The sequence below is a fragment of the Eleginops maclovinus genome, chromosome 4 (assembly GCF_036324505.1).
Source record: "Eleginops maclovinus isolate JMC-PN-2008 ecotype Puerto Natales chromosome 4, JC_Emac_rtc_rv5, whole genome shotgun sequence".
NCBI classification, from domain to species: Eukaryota; Metazoa; Chordata; class Actinopteri; order Perciformes; family Eleginopidae; genus Eleginops; species Eleginops maclovinus.
The window spans coordinates 8,295,046-8,318,795 of record NC_086352.1 but is presented as its reverse complement, the minus strand read 5'-3'; the positions used below and the strand labels follow the sequence as shown (position 1 = coordinate 8,318,795).

Genomic DNA, 23,750 nt, shown 5'->3' with positions numbered 1-23,750 from the left:
CCCCTCCTATTTAATGCAAGCGAGCAGGGAGAATTTGGACAGTGTTGATTGTTAATTACTTCGGCTCGCTGTGATGCTTAGCTGTGCCCTGATTGCACTGTGTATCAGAGCTCTTTAAGCCCTCAGACCTCGTTTTGTTGGAACAGATGGTCAGCAAGTTGTCTGCAAACTGTATATACTTATATACTGTGATGGAGAATAAGAAGTGACAAGCCATAAGGAGCAGATTACTCCTTCATCTATTGGGATGAAAATATGGTATGCAGTGTGACCTAGGGATTAGAGAACCCCTTCCACATGGATATTGATCAATGCTTAGATCAGTCGCACTGGTCTGCTGATGAAGATGTGTTTGTTGTCCTTTCGTAAATCCGTGTCACACACCCTTCTGAAAGTATATCGTATGTGTGTTCCACCCTAGAGCACTGTGCACAGAAACAGTGGACAAAAACACCTGGAGATATTTTTGCGTAAAGCCTTTTTTTTAAAAATATGACCCGGATAAGAACTCCAATGTTGTTATTGTTAATGCAAGTTGGGGACTTTATTTAAACCCTGATCTCTATCTTGATATCTTATCTCTATTTGGTATGAAATGTACAGATAGCGCAATGCTATTGAATGGAATCCATCAGACAACATCTGGAGGTGGTCCGTCACACATTGGGCTCACAGAGAAATGTAAATGTTGGAATTTTTTTGAGGAAATAGGCTTATTTTCTGTCCAGCCAAGAGTCAGATGAGAACATAGATACGGCCCTTCGTACATCATACATCTGTTCTGGCAGCCAGAGAAACAGCTGGCCTGCATTCTTCTATAGAATGTTGTTTGTGTAGTTCATATGAAATATGAGGCGAAACGTGAAAACAAAAAGCTGCATTTCGCGGTAGTTACGCAATCTTTGTTTTTGTTTCTTTAAGCTAGCTCAACTCCCCTTGCTCCTAGTTTTAATTTAAGGTGCCAATAACTTCCTGGTTTGAAATCCCTAAGGCCAAGATAAGTACGGATGTTGACATCTAACTCTTGGCAAGAAAGGCAATAGGCATATTTCAGGCACATAGCGAGCTTTCAAAACATTGAACTATTCCTTTGGCAATGAACCAAACAAGTTAATAGGTCATCATCTTTATGCTTTTCAGGCAAAGCAAACATAAGCCAATGCAGCAGCATCCCTTGATCTAGTCCCTCAGTTCTCCTTCCCTTATTTGCATATTGAAATGATTGTATTCTATTGAAAAACACATTGATACAAACCCTCATTTTCAATAATTATTTTAACAATGAAAGCAGAATCCAGACAGCAAGAACGCATATCTTGAAATGTCCATGGATCAAATAATGTATTCAGCAAAATGTCCAGATACACATTGCAGGTACCAGCGGGTTGAACAGGGTTATGTCTTGAAGACCCCCAGAAATACACCCTGAGACAGAGGTGTATTGTAATGTTAAATAGGAGATAAATCATAACAAAAACAACATTACTAGATGCACATGTAAACTCCAGAGAGGGATTCAGAGAAGCCAACATGTGTTTGACTGAACACATGTTGTGGAAAGTTTGTGTTCAGTCTGGTTTGATGATGGCTCTGGAGAGAATCACACATTTCTGAAATACCAGAGCTTTAGATCAGGCTGACAAGAGTAACTGTTTGAAATAAATCTCTCAAATAACTTTCCATGAGAAAAAACCAAAAGCATTTGATTTCAAGCTCTCCCTCTGATGGGCAGCTCAAAGTGATTCAATGTGAGAGACTTTCTGAATTAACTTCAGAGAAATCTCCAAGTAAACAATAAAAGGAAACAATATTTAATCACATGCATTTGCTTGTATTCATGCCTGCACATCAGAGAGGCTGCTCCCTCTGTAGTGGTGGATGCTTCCAACTTCAAATGCAGATCACTTTAATTGACACAGTGCTTCATCTTCAAACTACTGTTGACAATCCGAAATTCATGAGCATAATAATTACATAAATAACTCATTTGAAAGGCCCGTGCGAGCCTGCAGAGGGTCTGAAGCAGCATTATCAGAGAGCGCACAACTCGATGATCACAGTCTCTCCCGACTCGGCCCGTTTGATGGGGATATAAGGGCAGGACTTTTCAGCACAATGGTTTTTAGGCTGCCTGCAGCTCTAAAATACACATTTATATATATTTTCCCAGCACTAATTAACCGGGCAATATCTTTCACCATGTCAGGGTTGTAGCCTGGTGGTATATAACCCACCCAGCCACTCCCAGAGGACTTCAGTACCACCATCAACCCACAGACAGAGCCCAAATGCTGCCCCTCTGCTGCTCTGATCCTAGTTATTTCTGTGCAAGAATAAAATAAATATCCAAAATATGAGCGTAACCAGCACCGGGGAGTTGAAATTATGAGAAACCACAGATTGTTTTGCCACTGGTGTGTGTGTGTGTGTGTGTGTGTGTGTGTGTGTGTGTGTGTGTGTGTGTGTGTGTGTGTGTGTGTGTGTGTGTGTGTGTGTGTGTGTGTGCACCCATATAGTCCTGTTTTTCTGCCAAAAAAGGATGTGTTGAAAACGTGGGAGGACGTAAGAGTTGGGTGTGTCCTGTGGTATTTGTATTAGCAGAAAACTCCCCTCCACTCCAAATTTGGATCAAACCCTGGCTCACTCACACTGCTCTTATATCTCGGTGAAGCAGACAGACGGGTTCCAAAAAAGGCAAAGAGATCAACATGCTGGCTGCAAAGTGATGCTTTAGATTACCGGACAACTAATAAAGTATACTCCCCCTAATTCCCTCAAACATGGGTTCACAACCATGACCTCTATTTTCTTGACATGATTGAGTTGCTTAGCTGTAAACTAAAGCATGGATTCATGGAAAGCAAAGGCCTCAAGACATAAGCGACTGGATCAAGGTGATGGCATGTGGTGTCAGTGAGAAGAGCACCCAAAATATATATATATAATTATTAGTCAGCCTGCCAAATTAAAAAATATGTTGTATTCAACTGTGTTCTGAGATTTGTACGGAACATCAGAGATAAAACATAGACATATTTAAAGTCATCCAGTGTGTTTTTTGGTAAACATAACATCTATCCTACAACAACCTTTTGTCCCCGTGAGAGACGGTCTGAATTTCATTGGGTTAAATGTTTAACTGTGGATGTTATATTGATTTACTGTAAATATGTTGTGTAGCAATGATCGTTGCATCCTTCTGCCTACACTGCCTCCTTATTGTCACTTGAGAAATATTTTAAGGTCTAGACGTGCTACTGTTAAACCCTTTAAAGTTAAGTAAGTACGTGGCCAAATCTGAGTAAAGTCTTAACCCATTCTCCAGAAATCCAACAACACACCGGCCAGCCCGTCAAAAGAAATTACTTTCCACACCCATGAATTACTATGTGTGTAAAAGCAGTGAGAGAACCCTCCACCAATGACCTGCCCCCCCCCGCCCACAGTCCATCGTCAGACATGCTGCTGCAGGCTTTTCTTTTGTTTTGACAGGGTCTGCCCTTGGTCAGCGTTGTCTGTTCAGGGCGACTGCCCATCAGCTTCACTGACAAATATCCCGATACTCCTCCTGCTCCTCCGTCTGGATCTGCTCTGCTGACCCTGCTGTTGTGAACTGCTCTAGTCACCGCAAGTAGGTTTTTAGACTGATGTTACTTTGATGTATTCGGGATTAAGGAAGTTATACTAATAAAGCCTTCAGTAAAAAAGAAAATGCTTCGTACTTAATAGCGTGTGGATCTTCCTTTCTCTTTTCCTCTCAGTGCTTTGTGATAGGAGTGTGTGCTTGTGTTTGACAGTTGGGCATGTTTGTCTAAAAATGAATTTGCCTGATATCAATCCTCCATCCTAATTTGGAGAAGATGAAACTGTTGAAAAGGCTGTCAACATGTCAGGGTCATATCTGACTTCAAGCTACAGGCATTGATGTGTTGCATGCTGGGAAAGTCTCTCCACATGAGGGCCAGAAGAGATAAACATTTCTATTGTTCTATTATATACCAGCTAAGGTATTTTAATCTTCTCACAGCGGGATTGGTTCAATTCTATTAAGGCTTATGCATGTTTCATCCCCTCACTGAGCAGCACTTTGACTGGTTTGATTACACACCACTGTATGACTTTCATCACACTAAATGTTTTCACACCTAGAGCTTATCTTGTGTAACAATCCCCACTACAGCACCCATTTAAAAAGATGTCACAAGAAGTAAATACAATATCAGTTTTGACGGCTGTAGGGAATAAATAACATTGTTGTCATAAGATATCTGGTTTACTGTCAATAGTGTTTGCAGGAAATCTACAGAGCGCTTCACAGCACAAACACTGGGCGGGAAGATGAGTGCTGACATGTTTATCTTCATCAGTTGAGAAGCATGTGTGGTAGCATCACTCAACAGGAAGTTACAGGGTTTTCGGAAACGATTTGTCATTTTGACAAATACAAGCAAAAATAGAGACAGAGACTAGAGACTAGTAATGATCTCTACCGTGGTTTGTCTTCAGGATAATGTAAAAGCTACAGACCTGATTTTCAAGAAATTTGGTGGAAAGGTGCATCATAGTGCAAGAAAAAAAATACATCACATCAAACTAAGTTACACTTCTTTTAAATTGCAAGGTAGGACATATTCTCATTCATTTGCTGCTGGAATAATCTGATATATTACTTTCCAACTGGTCAAAATTCAGATCAATACCTACAGTCTTCCATAACTGGAAATGTAGACCCTAAGAGAAGCACATTGGCGTTGGCAGCAATCTCAGGGTTTGGTCTAAACTGGGTAACAGGGCCTCTTACTGTTCGGAGTGCGCCCTCAAACCAAAAAGCAGATTTCCACCGTAAAATGTTGAAGTGATGCCAGAAAACAACATTTCTGTTGGTCAAAAACAGTATAATTCCTCCATAAATATGAAGAGGGTGTGAAATGTCTGGGCAGACGGCAGAGACAGCTTTGTTTTTACAGAGAATAAATAGGGGATGGATGTCCGGTGGGTCTGCCGGGGGACGAGTGGCAGGCAGCAGGCTGACACTGAAACTGAGATTTCAGAATTACATCCTTTCTTTGACACTCCTTTTTTCTGGAGAGGAAGTAAAGGAACTCTGGATTTATTTGTTGTTTGAGGTGCAATATATGACTCAGCAGCTTTAAGACATGAAGACACTATTATTTTCCGCTTCGCTCTAATGCAGGATTTTCACCAGAAAGTGGGCGGGGCCTCATTTGACCGGAAGAGACGTTAGCGCCTCATACTATATTTTTCTAGAAAAAAAACCCTGATTCCACAAATATAGGTCTAGTTTTCTACACGTTTGTTTGCTGTCTTGTACTGTATATGTTTAGCAATTGATGACAGGTTGGTTTCCAAGGAGACTTCCTCTTCCATCATGTGTCCATTCTGTAATTTCCGTCTCACAATAAAATACAGATTCTCTTTGATGACATGATTTGGTATCCATAGGGATTTGTACACGTCAAACCACTTAATAATTTAATTATCCTCATGACTGTACTCCTCTTTTGATGCCCAGCTGAAACCAGGACACGAGAACTGAAAATATGTTTGCATGGAATTAATTTCTCCCCGACAAAAGGGTTTGAAGCGGCGACAACAAGCATCCGTGGCACATGGCTTTTTCATTTCTGGTGCTCACGATTGTGCTGCCATCTTGAACACATGTGTGGAGCAAAGTGCTGCCAAGGCAAAACCCGGTGATGATTAATTACTCTTCGAATTCATAGCATTGATTTTTAAGAATAAAAAGCCAAGCAAAGAAAGAGAACAGATTTAAAGTAATTGGTTAAATTTGTCATTGAACTGATTTTCCTCCAAATAATTTGTCTCACTCTCGATAGAGTGGTGCAGGAATGAGTCCTAAAACCCGGAACTGTGTTAGCTTTTTAGCACTTCCTGTTCCTTGGTGTCCACCTCAACAGTTTTTTCCTTAAGGTTTTTTTGGTTAAATGCCTGAAATACGGTCTATGGTTGATGCAAGAGATGTTCACTTTTTGTTACACAACATAAAATGTGCCAGTACATTACCAACTAGGAAACGTCATCACGCCCAACATTAGCCGCCGTTAGCTCAGCGGTAAGGATTTTGCAGCCATGCGAGTGTGATGTAGTTTCTTTATAGCCTAAATATCGTTCATTTAGGCTTCAAAAATCACAAAGTGAACATAGCCCTACTGAACAAATTCTGTAAGTTTGCAACAGATGTTTTATAATTTATTTGTAAAATCATCCATTGCTTTTTCTCGAAGGAGCCCTTGTGATGCTAAGACCTGCATTGGCCTACAAAGTTCATCATCACTGCACCACTCTATTGTTGCTGGCACGTTTCCCTCTTTGGCAAAGGGTTGACATCTTAATGACTGTGTGTTTGTACAGGTCGCTGACATGTCTGCACATTTTCTTCCTCTGTAGAACCGCTTTGGTTTTCCAGAGCAGAGCCTCGTCTCAGCGTCCTGTGGCTATAAACAATATCCCCAAAAGTGCAACATGTTTAGCAGTGGACACAATTAATGGGCTTGCCTCTTTTGCATGGGTAAAGTGATTTAAGCCGTGGCAGGTGCCTGAGAGCGCAAAGAGTGGCTGCACAAAGAGCGCTGCTGTCCGGGCTTTGTGGACAGGATATCCACAGATGTGGAGCCAGACCAGATGGCATGTACATCTGAGACAGAGGGAAAAGCTGGAGACAGAGGGATAAAGACACACAGAGTTGGAAGGGGACAAGGACAAGGGCCAGACACAGCGCTGCATTAAGCTATGCGAGCGTGGCCATGTGCGGCTGACATTTAGCCGGCCCCCATCTCTCCATTGACTGCGTAGCTCAAAACATAGCTTCAGGCCACGGAGGACAATGACTGCCTTCTCCTTTAACCAGCATCAAACGGAGAGATGAAAACGGCCACACGATAGAGCGCCCGTCAGAAGTGTAAAAAGGCCAAATGTAATATATGAATGTAGCTCTGTGGACCGGCCTTTAAACAAATTGGCCTTGTTCAGCCTCGCCCACCCCCACCGCTTCATATCTGGAGGATAATTCGTCTGGAGAGAAGGCGAGATATGTGAAGAGAAGTAATGCATGAAATCTGAAATATTCCTCTCTTTGTTCCGTTACTGTCTTTTTACATCTGAGTCCGTGTGGTTGCATAACAAAGGGACAAAGGGAATATGAGATGAAAGTATTTTAGAGCGATTTAAATAACTTTGTGTTCTTGGGAAACAAAGAGACAGAGAGCGGGAGAGATACAGAGCGAGAAAGTGAGTGAGAGAGATAAACAGGACTGAGTGTCACCCAATTAAAAGGTTGAGCGCAGCCTGTGGGAGGGAGAGAGAGAGAGAGAGAGAGAGAGAAACTATTACCCGGCTGAAGTTACAAAGAGCTCTAATCTGTAAAAGTGATTAGATGCCCTGCTCGGCCCTGTGCAGAGGCTAATTGTGTCAGCCATTATTTGTGTGTTTTAAGAGGTCAAAGATCAGAATTTAGATTAAGAGTTAGACTCTAGCTTGGTACTAACCTCATTTTTTCATGCATTAAAATAGAGAGATATTGATAGTAATGTATTCAGAATTCATTGTGGGTAAAATCTAATTACCCTTGAAAAAAAAGACCCTCAGAGACTTAAGGTGTATAAAAGGGGATGCTGTTTCTCTTTGTTTTTGTTCTTCTTTGAGTTTTAGTTTAGGTCACATGAAAGCCATTGCTCTTGTAACACAACTGAAGCACTTACTCAAAATGTTCTTCCTTTTCAAATGTATAAAGAAAAAGAGTTCAAATAAATATTATTCGTAAATCCGTAAGAAAATAAGGGCATATTTACTTGTTTAATTGCCATATCTTAAAGATGTAATCAAGTTATCCTGGCTTGAACCTGAATGCACATGTCTGAAATGTAATCTGGATTTATTATATTTACTTTTTCTGTAATCCGATTACCTTAACATTTCATCTGTTACTACCCAAATCTGAATATCGATACGAAGAGCTTATTTTACAGCCATGAAAACACATCAATTATAATACTGAATTATAATGAATATTATTTTCATTTTCTGACACCAAATCCTACAAATCCCTCCTTTAAGTCTTGTAATGTACTGAAATAATTATCATATTTAGATTTTTTGAAATGATTTATGAGGATCTTTTTTTATCCTACACAAAGACACACACAGACACACACAGACAGTGCACATGCATCCATGCATATGTATACTTGTTCAACAACTTCAGTACTTTAATGAAGAAGAGGGGGGGGGGGTGTTGGCTGAGGACAGATAGGTGACCACAGCTGGCTTCAGCAGATCCGACTGTGGTTAGGAGCAACACCAGATTTGAGTTCCACTCGCATATTCACACACAGCCTGCGAGTCAGGGTAAGTGACAGTCGGCTAAATAAAGAAACGACAGGGATGATCAGACAGCAGCAGACGGCTCAGACAGACATCTGGGAGAGGAAAACAAAAGCAGTGAGTTCAACAGCGCTTTAAACGTGACCGGATATCTCTGTCTTGACTTTAAACAAGACTTATATTGAAAGGAAGATCCATCAAATATGGAATTTCAGTCCAAGTTGTCTTCAAAAGGGGTAAAAGAGCTCATTATGTGGGCTCTGCTCTTTCTTGACTATTAGAAAGAGACGTTAGTCATGCCTGCTTATCTCACAACCTTATGAGCGCGGGATTAAAAGATCAAAGGCTGACTTAGGTTTAATATTATAGAACATGTAAGCTCCTTTTTTCAGATGCGCTTTGGACTTTCCCTTTTATCCGCTCTCAATGCTTGGATCTTAATGTTTTAGAAAAAAAAATCATATTAATTTCTCTCACTGTCCAATGCGAAATGTATGTCCACCTCATATCCAGGGTGAGGGGTTGGATGTAAGCCGGTACTGATATATTTCAAAGTGGACGCTTTAAGACCTTCAAACCAATTCCCCGTTGATTACACGGACTTCAAGACTGACAGAAATAAACACAGAGCCGAGTTTTCAGGGAACTTTGAAGTACATTAAGCTGAGAGCAGAGACGTGCAGCTCGCCGAGCCGGACAGCTTCTTCTGACTTAATGAAAATATTCTGGAACCACTCAATTATACACTCGAAGGTTTTGGGGTTACAGAGTGATGCGAACACAATGGCCCACAAAAGCCGACATTGGGAACTTTCTGTAGCTGCGGACCGGTCTAACGACGATGTGCGTTTCTGGCACAAACTTCAGAGAGCGATCCAGCTTTGCTGTCTGATCGCCTCATGCTCATTATTCCCCCGAGGAGAATGTGCTCCACAACAAAAAGAGGACGCTGACTTACAGCAGACAGCGCTCTGCAAAAAAAGTCAGTTATTGTTATGCGGTCATTAAATTGCAATTCTCTTTAAAAAAAAGTGAAAGATCTGACCATACACTTGTTCCAATGAATCTGTTTTAAAGTGTATGGTGTTACAGCGTGTGATTATTCAGCACAAAACACAAACACAGTGCGGCATAATATCATGGCACTAGAACTTTAAAGAGGCCCTGTAATGTTGTTTGTGTTTTCCCTTTCCTGTAGTGTGTTATATAGGTTTTAGTGCATGTAAATGGTTTGCAAAGGCTAAAATCTCTGTGTTCCCACTAGAGGGAGTTTCTTGAAACGACTCAATTGGACTCCTTTGTTTGCTTCCATAGTGACATCGATATGTAACACTCACACTATTGGCTAGCGCTCCAACACATTGTACATGATAGGCTAAGGGGCGGGACATCTCTGAGTGGTTGACCAATCACAACAGAGCCAGCCAGCGAACCAATCAGAGCAGACTGGGCTCTGGTCTCAGACAGAGGGTGAACAGAGATGCTGCAGCACAGGCAGTATGAGATAAGCTAGTGAAACCTGAAAATGTGCATGATAGGGTCCCTTTAATTTGAATAAACTATAATTATCTTTTTCTCAAAATAAGGATGTCTTTGAAAGATAACTGTGATATTTAAAAAGTGAAGTAATCATCATCATGTTACTGATGATATTGTGTTGTCCTTTTGGATTTGTTGTTTATGAACACACCTTATTGCCTTTTCTCCACTTTAACAAACTTGTAATATGAGCACAATTCATCAAAAAAGTGACGCACAAAGCTAAAGACGGATTTGAGTGACTGATAGCATTTCGTTTAGTTATTCCAAAGATAGACAATTGTGTTTTACGACCTGCTTTTCCCAGGAGAAACATGTGGTGAAAGTATGGTATTGCTACAGTCCTGTCTGCCTCTGAGGTCAACTCTGCCCGACTCCACAGACCCACTGGAAGCAGTCCTGCCCCTGAGACTAAATCTAAACTTGTTTATAGTCTTGGATTTTGAGCAGCATCTAAACAATGTGCTGCACTCACTATTTGAAGCGGGTCTGTCCAGCCTGGCTGCGTGCCAGCTGGTCCTTTTGGTCTTTTTTTTTCGGGACTGGATTTGGCTTTGATTGGTGAGAGAAACGGTTTTCTGTCAGAAAAACCAACAAAGAGAACACCAATGTAAACAACTCAGCAACAGATTTTTTATGAGTCCAATTCAATTACAACAGCTAAACCGATTATGTGGTATTTTTAATCAACTTACACTGTTGGAGGTCTGGAAACTTCTCAAAAAAGGACAATGTAAAGTGCAACACAACAATGCATGTTGCAAGTGCTTTAACCCGTGTATTTCCAGTCATGTTTATAATACAAAAAGTGTCTGCTTGTGAACAATATCCTATGTATCATAAACAACAATATGAAACAGAGTTTAATGGGGAACAACATGTGAGTTTTTGTTACACGTGGCAGTGGAACAACTACAAAGGACGTGCTGATCTTGATTTGTTTCAATGAAGATGGTATTAATTTACAGTTTTTCCCAAAACATTTCAAGGTTTGCCCTTAAGATATACAACCCCTGAACACTCACTTAAACACGACTGGGAAAACATCAGGTTTTGATGTGCAGTGGAATCCAAAAGCATCTTTTATGAGTTATGTTGTTAGCGTCTACTTTTAATATCTCTTTACAGACCTGTTCTTTATTTCTCAACAACTGGTCCAATACATCCAGGTGTTTTGTGTTAATTAAATGAGGATAAGTATATAAAGCTGCACGTTATCATTATTTATATATGTACAACTGGTCAGATGATTAGGTTCAATATGATAGGGGTTGCTTGTAGTAACACACCACAACAACTCTATGGTTACCCTCATTTTCTGCAGAACATTTGAGTGTTTTTTAGTTCATTGTTTTGGTTTAAAACACCACAACTACACTGTTTGGGTTTACTCTTTTAAGCTTAGTTTCCAGCTGGATCAGGGAGAGCTTTTCATACTAAAAAGCTCTGATGAACACATTGTACTGTACTGTATTTGGACATCTATGGTGTGTTAAGTTTAGTTTAGCTCCATGGTACTGCGACCAAATCTGACATTAAGTGCTGATGATTTAGAGATCATTGTTGTTGGTAGTTTTACTTTGGAAATCTACTTGATACAATTACTCTTTAAAGAATGGTGTGAATTAATGTATTTCACAATAAGATAACAGAATTTCTGCTACTTTCGGATCACCTCAATCCCTAACTTGCAAATAAGGACAAGAAAATACTGAAATATAGTCCTTTTTTTTACGTAAAGCGGGAGCAGGAAACAACATCAAAGTGCTGTGAAAGGTTTGCCTTCCAGCTGTGAAAATGCTGTCATCATCTTAAGACTGGAAAATAACATCCAGCCTTATATTTCTTACACTGAGTTTGCCTTTGATAATGGCCATCAATAAAAGATGTTTCATTTCATTTCGTTATAAATGCCATCTATATTTATTGTAGACGGTGATGGAAAACAGTTGCTTTTTGTTTGTTTCCTAATTACATAATGTTGTTGCATGAATTCCCAAGCCTGGTGCCAATCATGTGAACTAAGTTGACTTAAAAATAGCGACACGATCCAAAAAAATGCTACTTGAAATGTCTTCTTTGTTGGTTGCTGTCCAACAGATCCATGCAGACGCAACCTGCCCTCGTTCCTCCTGGCTTTACAGCAGCATTCTCTCTTCCTCTTAGGTCTTAAAGAGCTACGCTTGGATCAATTAAGATAAGAAGGAGGCCCAAACACGTTTGCAATTATCTTCAATCCCACCAGTGCCTCCCATCTGGTCTCCCCTCGGAGAACAGATATGCACAAAAACAAGCCTGCAGACCAGCAATGCAGAAAGCAACAGGGGTCTGATCATGCCGAACATTCATCTAGCCTCACACTTGCAGATTTTATTTAAGTGCTCCGTAAAGAAGCATCCATCCATCCCTTGCAGAGGATGTCCCATCTTGAGCTGACAGTATGGGGACAGGCAGTACAGTGGGTTCAGTGTGTGCGCCTGCAGGTTGTGGTGTGAGTGAGTGGAGGAAGAGCAGAGAGACAGGCCTGGTTGGAGATCATTAGGGCTTGTTAGTGTCCCCGGGGCCTGGTGTGGGGCCTCCATTTAGGGATCCTCCTCTCTGAGGCAGGCAGCATGTAAAGAGGGACTGGGGAGGTTTATGGAGGTCTTTGCCACTTACAGTACAACAAACTCCGGAGACTTCCCAGCAGATCTGCAGGTCTGACTTTCATCTGCCTCGCCCCCAAGGCCATTAGGCAGTTTATCTGGGAAACGGCTGCTAAAATATACATCTGTCTTAGTGTCAGCACAAAGCAGCTCTCCTCTGTCTACCACGAGTCGGTTCAATATTTAAATCGTCAGCCCACGTGAGCGTTTGATGTCGTCTCTTAAGGAGCTCCGTCTCTAGTGCTGACAGGTCTGTGGACGGAGCGGCTGTTCACTGTCAGCGGTGGAAAATGCTGCCTTCCGTCGTTTCGTCATACGTCGATAAGATCCTACTTTGTTGAAATGACTGCATTAAAAGTGCTCCGAGCAAAAGTGTGTGCTTCAGCGAGTCTGTTTCATTCTTTCAGCAATACTGATGACACTTTTGCCAACACTGGATTTCTGTCAGAATCAAAGACCGGGTGTCGCACGTTATCAGTTAATGCAATCCAGCGGGGACTTCCTCAGATTGTATCACAGTGCAATTACTCCGTTTACTCAAGGCGAGAGGTCTGGTGGCAAGTGGAATATTTCAATTTTGCCTCGTGACATTCACATTAATGTCATTGCATGCATGATGTGGGGAAGGTGACTGCAGGAATTATTAACCAGGCGAGGGTTGTGCAGAGATTCTCTACTTCAGAAACAATGATCGTGTACTGTAATGTGGTTTTTCCAAATGTTCTGGTCCAATGAATCCAATAAAACATCCTACAGCGCTCAGAAGACACCAGTATATATTTGTAGCGTTTGAGTATTATTTAAAGCTGTATCAAATCAATACTTTTGTACAACAGATATGACTATATTTAAAGTGAAAAGTGTTGCTTGTAGTGACAAACCACAGATAATAAATCACAACCCCCCGCGGTTTCCCTCATTCTCCAGAGAGCATTAGCCAATAGCGTCTTTCAGCTCATTGGTTAGGTTCAACAAACCACAACCATCAACAGCAACCTCATCAGAGTTGTTTCCAGAAAAAGCTCTTGTTGTAATTGCATTGTTTTCTGTACAAATGAATAAAGCTTGCCTAATAAACAACTATGATGCAGTGTCACGTGTAAGTGGAACATCATATTCATTCATTAATCTGATTGAATGCAATCAACCGGATGCTAAATGTATAATAACTATCGTGCACCGTCCTTGGTGAGCTATTCTTCCTCTCATGTTACGTGTCACCTCATCACGGTACCGTCATGCGAGCGGAGGATTCACGAGGCGTGAGGCTGTACGTGTGTGCATGTGTTCACATAGCGGTGTGCGTGCAAATATATGCTCATTTGCTGGGATTCCTCTGTGAGTGGCCTCCATTACTCTCAACTCTGACATTCAACGTGCAACCCCCCGCTGATCTGCTGTCTTACACTATGTGACCTCTGACCCATGTCAACGTGAACCTTTAAAATATGCCATTTTGCACAGAAGCTGTCAGCAGGAGGTCTTATCTACACCTCATTTCTGCTCTGCTGCTCATGAGGAAATGCACAGGGTCAGTTGGCAGGAAAGGTTTGCAGGCATTGCACAACTGTTAATATACAATATCACATACCATGGAAGTCCGCTTTAATCCAAACAGCTCACATATCATGTTGTGATCATTTTAATCTAAACAGCTGTACAGTGTAACAGCATGACTGCATACATTTGTTATGCACAGCACCAGTTGCTTCTAACCCTCGAAATGTTAGAGACATATACTGTAAACATTCATGTAGTATCGCAGGACAGGAGCTTTAGAAAGTAAACCTCTATGCTAAGGTATTAAGGGTAGGGTTGCATTGACAAAACATGCAAAAAAGAAATACAATTAATAAACAGGAAATTGAGGCCAGGAGTGATTTCTCTTTAAGACTTAAACGGGTAGTTTGCTTTTTGAATTACACCTAATTATCAGATAATCTGAGTGGTTCAGGAATGTGTCCTCCAGGAAATGAGTCAGCATTTAAGCATTTTCAGATCACTCGTCTCAAAATCATGCAAGTTTGTGGTTAGGTGCCTGAAATAAGTTCTGCGTTTACCCCAAGTTAAAGAGATATGTCAGTAAATACCCCACTGGTAAATGGCTGAAGCTTCTATGTGTCAAATAAAAACAGTGTCTAAATGTGACAATTAAACGCCATCACACCGAACAGCAGCCGCCTTTAGCTTAGCGGTGGTATCTTGAAGTCATGTGTTAAAAAAACGTGCAAGTATCTTCAAGGTGTTTTCCACAGAGCACATTTTTTGCAATATTCCCAAATTCACGACAAAGACCCTACATTTCTTTGAAGACCAAGCCATTGCAATGCTAACTTCCAGGTTGGCCTACAAAAACACGTCATCCCTGCACTACTGTATTGGGATAAACCACAGGGACAGCATGACCGTTAAAGAAAAACGGGCATGGGGTGGAGAGAAGTTAAAAACGTCAGTGAGGGAATGTTTGCTCCTGAACTCAGCACTAATGCAAATCCACTTTTGAGGGAAGTCAAGCTGCAGGTTTCCTGAATATGTGATTATCATTCCCAATAATCTGCAATTTCAAATCTCTTTGACCCAAAACCCCTCCTCACTCCGTCACTTTGCCCTGCTGCACACGTTCCCTCCCTTTCAGGAAGCAAAAGGAGAAAGAATTGGTCCCCAGATGAGAGTGCAGTCCCCCCCCCCCCCCTCCCCTCTCCCCTCCTGTCTGTGGGCCTCCCATGGGCAAAAGAGAAGATTAAAACAAACAGGACTTTAATCAGCAGCCCCGCTTCTCTCCGCTCAGCTGCCGACAGAAGGAGCCCTCTCCAGGAAGGCTGCCTCAAATCAAAGCTTCCTGCTCGCCACTTGCTGCTTCGACGATCCGTATCACAACAACAAAACCAGCAGAAACAATTATTTATTCCTTTTGATGTGGGTTTTGAAGTTACCCCACCTCTTCCCCTATGCCCATCCTCCCTCCTACTCACCCCCTCCTCCTCCTCCTCTTCCTCGCCCAGCCCCTCCAGCTTTCTGTATCTTTTACTCCCAAAGAAACAAGGTCATGCCAGCTTCTCTGTAAAGGAGGCTGCTTTGAAGGAGCAGCACTTCCAGAATCAACGGCTCTCTTATTTTACACTAAAGGGAAGCGGAGGAGAAGAAGCGAATGTGTTGCTTTATATAATGTACTGACACCCCGCTGAGCGCGTCAGGTGGAAAATGTCACTTTCACAGTGAAATGAGTCACGCATAATATAATCAGTCGCCTATTCTTTAAACACATTAAACTACAGCGCATAGAAATACATTTTGAAGTACTTGTTATTGCAAAGTGTTATGGTCTTGTACGTTTTTCAGAATGCTATTCATTAAATGTTGTTTCAGGATGCATGCTTTAAAATACATATTGCAAAAACGATCAATTAAAGTCAATAATATCAAGAAAACATGCAATGTATAACTTAAACTTCTTATATCTATATAAATATTTGATTGTATGTTATCTTGTGTTCAACATTTTACTTTAAGTTCTTGTTTTTTATTGGACTTTTTACTTTACCTTCTAATATTTATATCATTTTTTTAAAAATTATTTTTTGGACATTTTACTTGAAATTTGTCGTTTGTATATAAATATTTTTTAAATATTATTCTATCTTTTATTGGATATTTTACTTTAACTTTTGATATTCATATCATTAAAAAAATATACATCTTTTTTTGGACATTTTACTTTAACTTTTATATTTACATCTTTTTTTGTATCTTTTTATTGAACATTTTATTATTTATTTGATTATATTTTGCTTCTGTAACGAAACATTAAAGTATTTCTGATTCTGATTACTTTTTATGTTAATATAAATATCGATTATAAATATATTTGATTTGATTTCATTCAACTATATTGTCATTAAACCCAACTTCCCCCGGGATGAATAAAGTATTCTGATTCTCCAGTGTCCAATCTATAAATGCATGTGTGTGTCATCTGAAGAGGTGAGTGTGGATCTCACAGGTACTTCTGAGCAGAGAACGAGGTGCTGAGACTGTAACAGATCTGAACGGTGCTGCACTCGCTGCTGCAAATCCTATTTAACCTCCACTTCGATTCAAAATGAAAACAATCCTTCACCAGGAGAGAAATGTCTGAGAACTGCTTTTCAGCTCAACATCCCACAACATCTGCTGAAGCTGTCTCTAACTCTGCAGCCTCATCAAAAGGCTTGGCAGAGACAGAGCTCTTCTCGGCGCAGATGGTAATCATGTTTTTATCATTTGCTGAAAGTAGTGATCTTCTAAACTCATTTAGTCGGGTGGGGGTGTCATATTATTCCACCTTTAACCTCTGCCAAGTTGGTTTTTACAGGTCACATATTATATAGTCGTTTTCTTAGCTCAATATTGTCATTTTGGATGCAGAGCTCAAGTTATGGTTGGGTGGTTCTGTCTGTCATTTTCACCACTTGAGAGGTTCCTCCAAAGCTGCATGACGATTGCCAAGATCTGAAACAGTGACTGAATTTAAACATATGTCTTTATTTAACCCATACATCACAACATAACCTTCTTTATGTTATGCCTTTCTTCTGGTATTATCTAAACAAAAAGTCCTATTCGCTGATGCCAACCATATCTAAAAGCTTCATGAGACAAGTGTCCTAAAAGAAAAAGGTAAGCATTACTCTCTTTGTCATCATGTTCTCTTAAACAAAACAAATCCGTGAAGCAATAGAGTGGTGCAGGAATGAGTCATAAACCGGGAAATGAGTTAGCATTTCTGCATTTATGAGTCAATGTTTTTTGAACGCGTCTTTATTTTGTATTTCACAACTCATCTTTTCTTTCTCAGTGTGTGAGTGTGTGCACCATACACACCAAAACACACATCTTGGTCGATAAATCTGTTCCTGATTCTGATTCTTATAACTTCTCTGGTTAACACGAGCTTAAAAGTGTCACGTTTTGTTCTACGAAATAAAACGGATCAGTAAATACCTCGCTGGTGAATGTCTGAAGCTTTTGCATGTCTAAAAAATAGCGGTGTGTCTAAATGAGGCGACTAAACATCATCATATCCAACTTTAGCCGCCTTTAACTTAGCGGTGCTGACGTGAAGTCATGTGACCGTCATGTAGTTCGTTAATAGCCTAATGTTCACTTATTTTGCTTCAATAATCATGAAGTGGTGTCAATATGTGGAAATGATGGTGCTGAAGTATCAAAAACGTGTCTTCAACATATCTTGGTTTCTGAAAAACTTGAAATCCCTTCGACTTGCGATGCTAACTTCCAGGTCAGCTTGAAAAAAGACATGTCATACCTGCAGAACTCTACTTGGATCATTAACAGAGTATTTATTTTGTATAATATTTAAATAATACGGTTTCAAATGTATGGCATCAAGACATTAGTTTGGCTTTTTCTTTTCAGTGTTTTTTTTAACGATACAATTAGTGTTCAATGCCATCTGAAAATATGCAGTGTGTTAGCACCAGTTCAGTGGGTCCAGTGATGACAGAGCAGCTTGTGGCTTTTCGGACTCCCTGTGGGGCAATTATCTGCACTGTGTGAGGCGAGACAGGCTCCTGTTTCTCACTCATATTAACTATCACTGAGTTAACACAAGTGCTGGAGTTACAGCATGGGAAACTTTCACAGTTTGGTCAAAACTTAACTCATGCAAACTACGCCAATTGGCAAATTTGGCAATAGATAATACACTTAATTTGCACTTCACAACAAATATTTGATTTTGCTTTAACCACTAACTAATGCATGCAGGGTTTAACCCACAGAGATCATGCACTAAAGCAAACACTTTTCATGAATGTATAAACATTTAGGGTGTGACTGTATAGAGAGCTATCTTAAAATTAATGTGCTGCCGTTAGATTTTGACATACTCTAAAAAGCTTACTGTTTTATCTTTCAATTATAGAATCTCAACTTAATAGACACAGTAACACTGAAGCCGCAGAATTGTTAACATGCTCTCTGCCATGTAAAGTATTTCTCTAAACAGTGATACAGAGCTTGTTAAGCGTTCAATTTTCCACTTTACAACTCTCTTTAATTTGCCTTTTTGTCTGCCTTTTTTTTCTCCGAATGGTCCTTTAATTAAACTCCAGTTAATTACACAACTCTTGAATGAGTTCTGTGTCCCCAGCTGGGCGTGGGGAGAGGAGGGAATCTGGCAGAGCTGAAAGTGAAACAGCAGCTGACACCCAGACGTTCTGTGTGCCGCCCAAACTGAAAACCAGAGCGTTATGGACACATCGCTCGTCAACAGGGGTTCAGGCCACTGCTGGATGAGAGTAATGATGGGGATCTACGAGCTTAAATCATCGTTGTGTCAGACAGAAGCCTTTAAAGTGGTGAAGATTTGGTCATTTTTTCCCTTATGTGTTGTATCACATCATATTAGAGGTTGCAGTTTAATAGCAAAACATAATATTTGTACTGAAGGCTGTTGAAGAGGTTTACCTTCAGGCGTGGCTTTAATCGTAGGAGTAACACTGTATATAAATGATGAGGACAGGCACAAGGTGTTCATCAATAATTTACAGATATCACTTTTATTCTTTAACCATTTATAACTCTGTAAGGGTGTATTTAGGCACAGTGGGGCTTTGAGCTAATTGAAAACAATGACTAACGTGTTCATTTTAATCAGGTATAATACTTTCCATGTTCATCATCTAAATGCGGTGTTAGCATAGAAAATAAGAGGATTAACAAATGTGAAACTGAGTTACAAACAAAGCCATGTGTATAGGATTTTTGGGGGGGATGTTCACTGTACACACAGACATAAATTCATTCTCTTTATACATTTGATAAGGATTGCACGTGGGTAGTTGTGGACCGCCGTATAGCTCACCTCGCAGCCCTTGTATTGGGGCTCAGTTCCCGTGCAGAGGACCCAGGTTTGAATCAGGACTGGCATCATTCCCCCTTTCAACACTCCCTCTCAAATAAATTACTCTGGCCCAAAAAAATATTTCACCAAGAAATAAATAATTCTCATATAAAAAAAGGGACAGGATATTTTTTGAATAAGCTTTAGTCGTTTAAACATTGTTTCTCTTTCAGTTTCTGCATAAATGGTTTAAAAATATACAACAGAGGTAGGAAGACTACACACTTTAAAGGATGGATGACATAAGGCTATGTATGTTCCCTGAAAGTAGGAGCCATTACCAGTTCTGACAGGCCTCCACAGTCCAGTGGCTTGTCAGAAACGACAGGCAGATGTGTTGAAATGGAGAGCGGCCTGGTTACCCTGAGAGCAGCTAACAAATCCCCCGGCTCTGGAGCTGAGTGAGGGTCTGCAGACTATGACTGATCCACGCACGCTCGACTGAACCCGTCCATACATCGTACGACTCGGAGTAAAGCTTGTGAAGGCCTCCAGAGATCAGCTGTCCAGATCCCCATCACACCCAGGCAGGCTGCTGGATCAAAACTGAATGGAACCAAGGCTAGATCCACACTGGTAGGTTTTGGTTTTCACGTACATAGCTTCTGCTACTTTTACGCCTCTGGGTTGCAAAAAATTGGTTAGAAGATTTGCAAGATCCATCCTGGATGAAGTTGAACCAGAGCAACGCTACACATCCAACACTCTAGTTTGGTTAACCAAAGCTTGTTGGGAAAAAAATGATTACCAAATAAGGACAAAATATAGTAGAAAGAAATCACATGCCAGCAAAAAAAGAAATGACCTAATTGAACATAAATATTCCATGAAATATTTTCACATATTTTAAACGTGCACCAAATTCAACTCTGGTTAAACAATGGGTCTGCTTTTTTACTTGTCAGACCAAACTCAAATAGGTTTACAGTCCTATTTTTGCCTTTAAAGCTCAATTTGCAAATATAGTTAAGCTCCATACAAGATACTGCAAAAAGTATTACACGTATTTCAAATCCAAAAGTCTGGACGGGTGCCTACATGCGCAACAGCAAGATACTGTTTTAGTGATTGGCAACATTTCCCAAATCCCGTGTCATTAGGGTAACTAGCTTCTTGTTTGCCCTGGTATGTGCCGGTGTACGTAAATAGCCATGTGATATGTGATATCGTCTTAGTGTGGATGTAGTTAAGGCAAACACTTGTTGTTAACCTCAAAGATAATACTTGTTTGGCTTGAGCAAAAATGCTCTGTATAGTTAAGGGTTTGTACAACAGTCACCCCGCATTTTCCTCGAACGTAAAAGCACATTTTGGGCTTTTGATTTTGGTGCCTCAGTGTTACCTAGAATGAGATGTTACCCACAGTTCACCAAAAAGTCACAAAAAAAAGAAGCAAGAATTGATTAGTCCAAATGCAGCGATGTGACTCCTAATGATGTGATAAACGAATGCAGCAAACTCTGACAAAAAAACAAGTTCCTCTGATGAACGCTGCGGCTGTCAGCAAACCCAGAACTGACTGGCACATCAAAGCCGCACAAAAACAACAAGGAACTGGTGGCATTTCCAACAAAAAGCACAATCTTCCTCCTTCCTCCATCACAACTAACTTTACCCCATACTCAGCGCTGACCATTTACTCTGAATTGAGTCACACTCAATGGGGGAGGAGAGCTTTGAAAATAACTCTTTATCTGTGTGTTGCTGTTTTTCAGCGAACACAAAGGGACTGATGGGACCATTTATCTGTAGATTCTTTAAAAGAAAAAGAGAGGCGAAAGAACAAAGGCGAGCCTACCTGATGTTTTCTCGTCTCTCTCTCTATTTTCTTTTCATGAGGCTCTGTCTGTGTCTGCAATCCCTTTATCTGCCTTTCATTAGCGCCTCGCTCGCCCTCTTCGTATGGCGGGTGTCTGGGAGACAGTCACTTTCTCCCAGCCTGTGATGTTTCTGCAGATTACAGAGGGCCTTTGAAGCCACTGCACTCCTCATTGCCAGGGCCTCAGACAGGCCCATGCCATCTGTCAGATTGATGGCAAAGTAGAGGAATGGGGGCTGAGACACCCTCTGTTGATCCACACTTTTGTCTTTTATGTGACACATTTGGATGTCGCGTGAAAGCCACACCTTTGTAATCTGCTGCTGGGAACCGCCTGAAAGGCTGGCCCCTGCAGCATACAAACACACACACCCACCGACAGGAGAGAGAATAACGGTCCTCCGTAATTACTGTTACCTGTGGGCATTAGTCTCTAAATGTGACAATTATCGCCATCCCTTCACAGCCATCTCTAGTTTCCTCCCATTTTGCCAAGGCCCTGGAAATCACTGTCATGTGGGTCTTTTTATGCCGAACCAGCGGGAAGTATGATTGTTCGTCAGCTTAGGAGGCTGTAAGTTTGTCTGAACAAGACTGCAGAACAACCAGACACCAGCAGCTCAAGGTTTACTCTATAAGAAAGTTTTCACAGAGAAATATCCTGAACTGTATCTTCCTCCAACTGTTGACAAACGCTCAATGCTTTCTCACTGCTGCTAAGCCTGTTCTGACATCAACTTATAATGTTTCCAGTGACATATTTATCACAAAAATCTAAGTCATTTTTTAAATAATAAGTCCCTTATCTCAGACAGTTAGACTACAGCAGCATCTGTACCCAACATAGTTTATAGGCAGTATTTAGCCATGTTATTAAGCTAATGAGGGCTTAAAGTGTTGGTTGAAATGCTGTCTCAAGCTATCCTTAAAACCTGTTTTAAAACTGGAATAGAATGATGAGGACTGATATGCATTTATTTAGCTAAAAAGAGAAGCTGTAGCTACATTTCCCAAACAAAAAGTCAGCATCATCAATAATGGATGATGCAAACAGGAGACATGGAAATAAATAAAGAGCATTGATCTTGTTTGGACAGTACAGCCAGTTACTATAACAAGGATAGCTTTTAAGCCATTTTCTCACATGAACTCCACACATCATCCAAATGATACGGTTAGTTTACCATTCAAAGTGGTGTACTTACTTTATACACGACAATAAAAGCGCATTCAAGACACAATAAACCTTCCACCTTCAATTAACCAACCCGAAAACCCAACAATAAAGACTACAACTATGCAGAACAAAAGACGCTGGAACACTACTTGAACTTTGATGCAGGCCTTGTTGATGCTATGGTGAGTTGGGTCTAAATCTGATGAATGCCACAAAATAAAAACATAAAGTGTGAACATCCATGAGGACACGGTTACTCACCCCAGAGAGCCTGGTTTACAGTCCTTATCAATGGGAAAGAGTTTTCTGTCGGTCTTTGTCACTGAAGGGATGGTTTCGCCACTCTAAAGCGCATTAACAGCATTTGACTTACCGTAGTTCACGAGTTTAATTACTGCAGTTTCTCTCCATCAGTTACATTTCGCCAAACTGAGGCACTAACCGGCAGCTAATCATCTTGGGTCACCTGTCGCCCCTCAACCAATCAGAAACCAGGAGGTTGCCATGTGATTTCTTTTCTCATTTCTTTATTGATTTTAGGTTCACGACTCACAGCCATGTTATTTGTATTGTATTGGTTATTATTGTACCATCAGGTTATAATTATGTTTACATTGTTGTTACTACTTGATAAGTTTAGTTGCGATATTGTTGTGCAATTTCTATTTCAATAAAAAAAAAAAAAGTGTTGCATTCACTGTCATGGTAAATAACTCCCCATGTTAAAAGCAACAGACAAACCAAGTATACCATTGTACACATAGAAAACACGTAAGATAACACGTAAATAACCCAGGGTGACATGTGCATGTGTGAAAGTGGGTATATGCTACTTCCCTCCAACATAACTGTGTTTAACGGCCTGTTTAACAGATAATTGAACAAGTAAGTCAGATTTTGAATCGTGCTTTGTTGCTCAGTTTTCAGCCCGTGTTTTCCTTCTAACGTTGAGCGATGAATGGATTTAAGGATAAGGGCTGCTAATGCACTTGTCGATAATTAATTCATACAAACATCCCACTTGGAAACTAATTCAATTGTACCAAGATCATTGAAAGAAATTACATTTTCTATTAGAAGATTTACCCTTTTCCAGCCTTGGGGCTTCTTCTAACAGTCAGTTTGCTAAAATAGCCGGAAGGGAAAACAAAGTTAATAGAAGTTCACAATTCATCATTCTGTTTCCGCATCTGCAGGTTTCAAACAGGAGTTGGGGCTACAGGCTAAGAAGGATGACAGCTGAGATACCTTGTTTATGAGGACCCAGGTTTATGTTGAGGGGGGAGGAGGGGTCCCTGATAAACC

General features: G+C 40.6%; 1 protein-coding gene across 1 annotated transcript in view; it reads right to left on the bottom strand.

Annotated features, from left to right (window-relative positions):
- Positions 1 to 22,786, bottom strand: part of nkd1 (NKD inhibitor of WNT signaling pathway 1) — an 80,374-nt gene extending 57,588 nt beyond the window's left edge. Inside the window, exon 1 of the mRNA XM_063882658.1 lies at positions 22,707 to 22,786. The gene's annotated coding sequence lies outside the window, so the exon portion shown is untranslated. The remainder of the gene's footprint in view (positions 1 to 22,706) is intronic.
- Between the last annotated feature and the right edge of the window lie 964 nt (positions 22,787 to 23,750).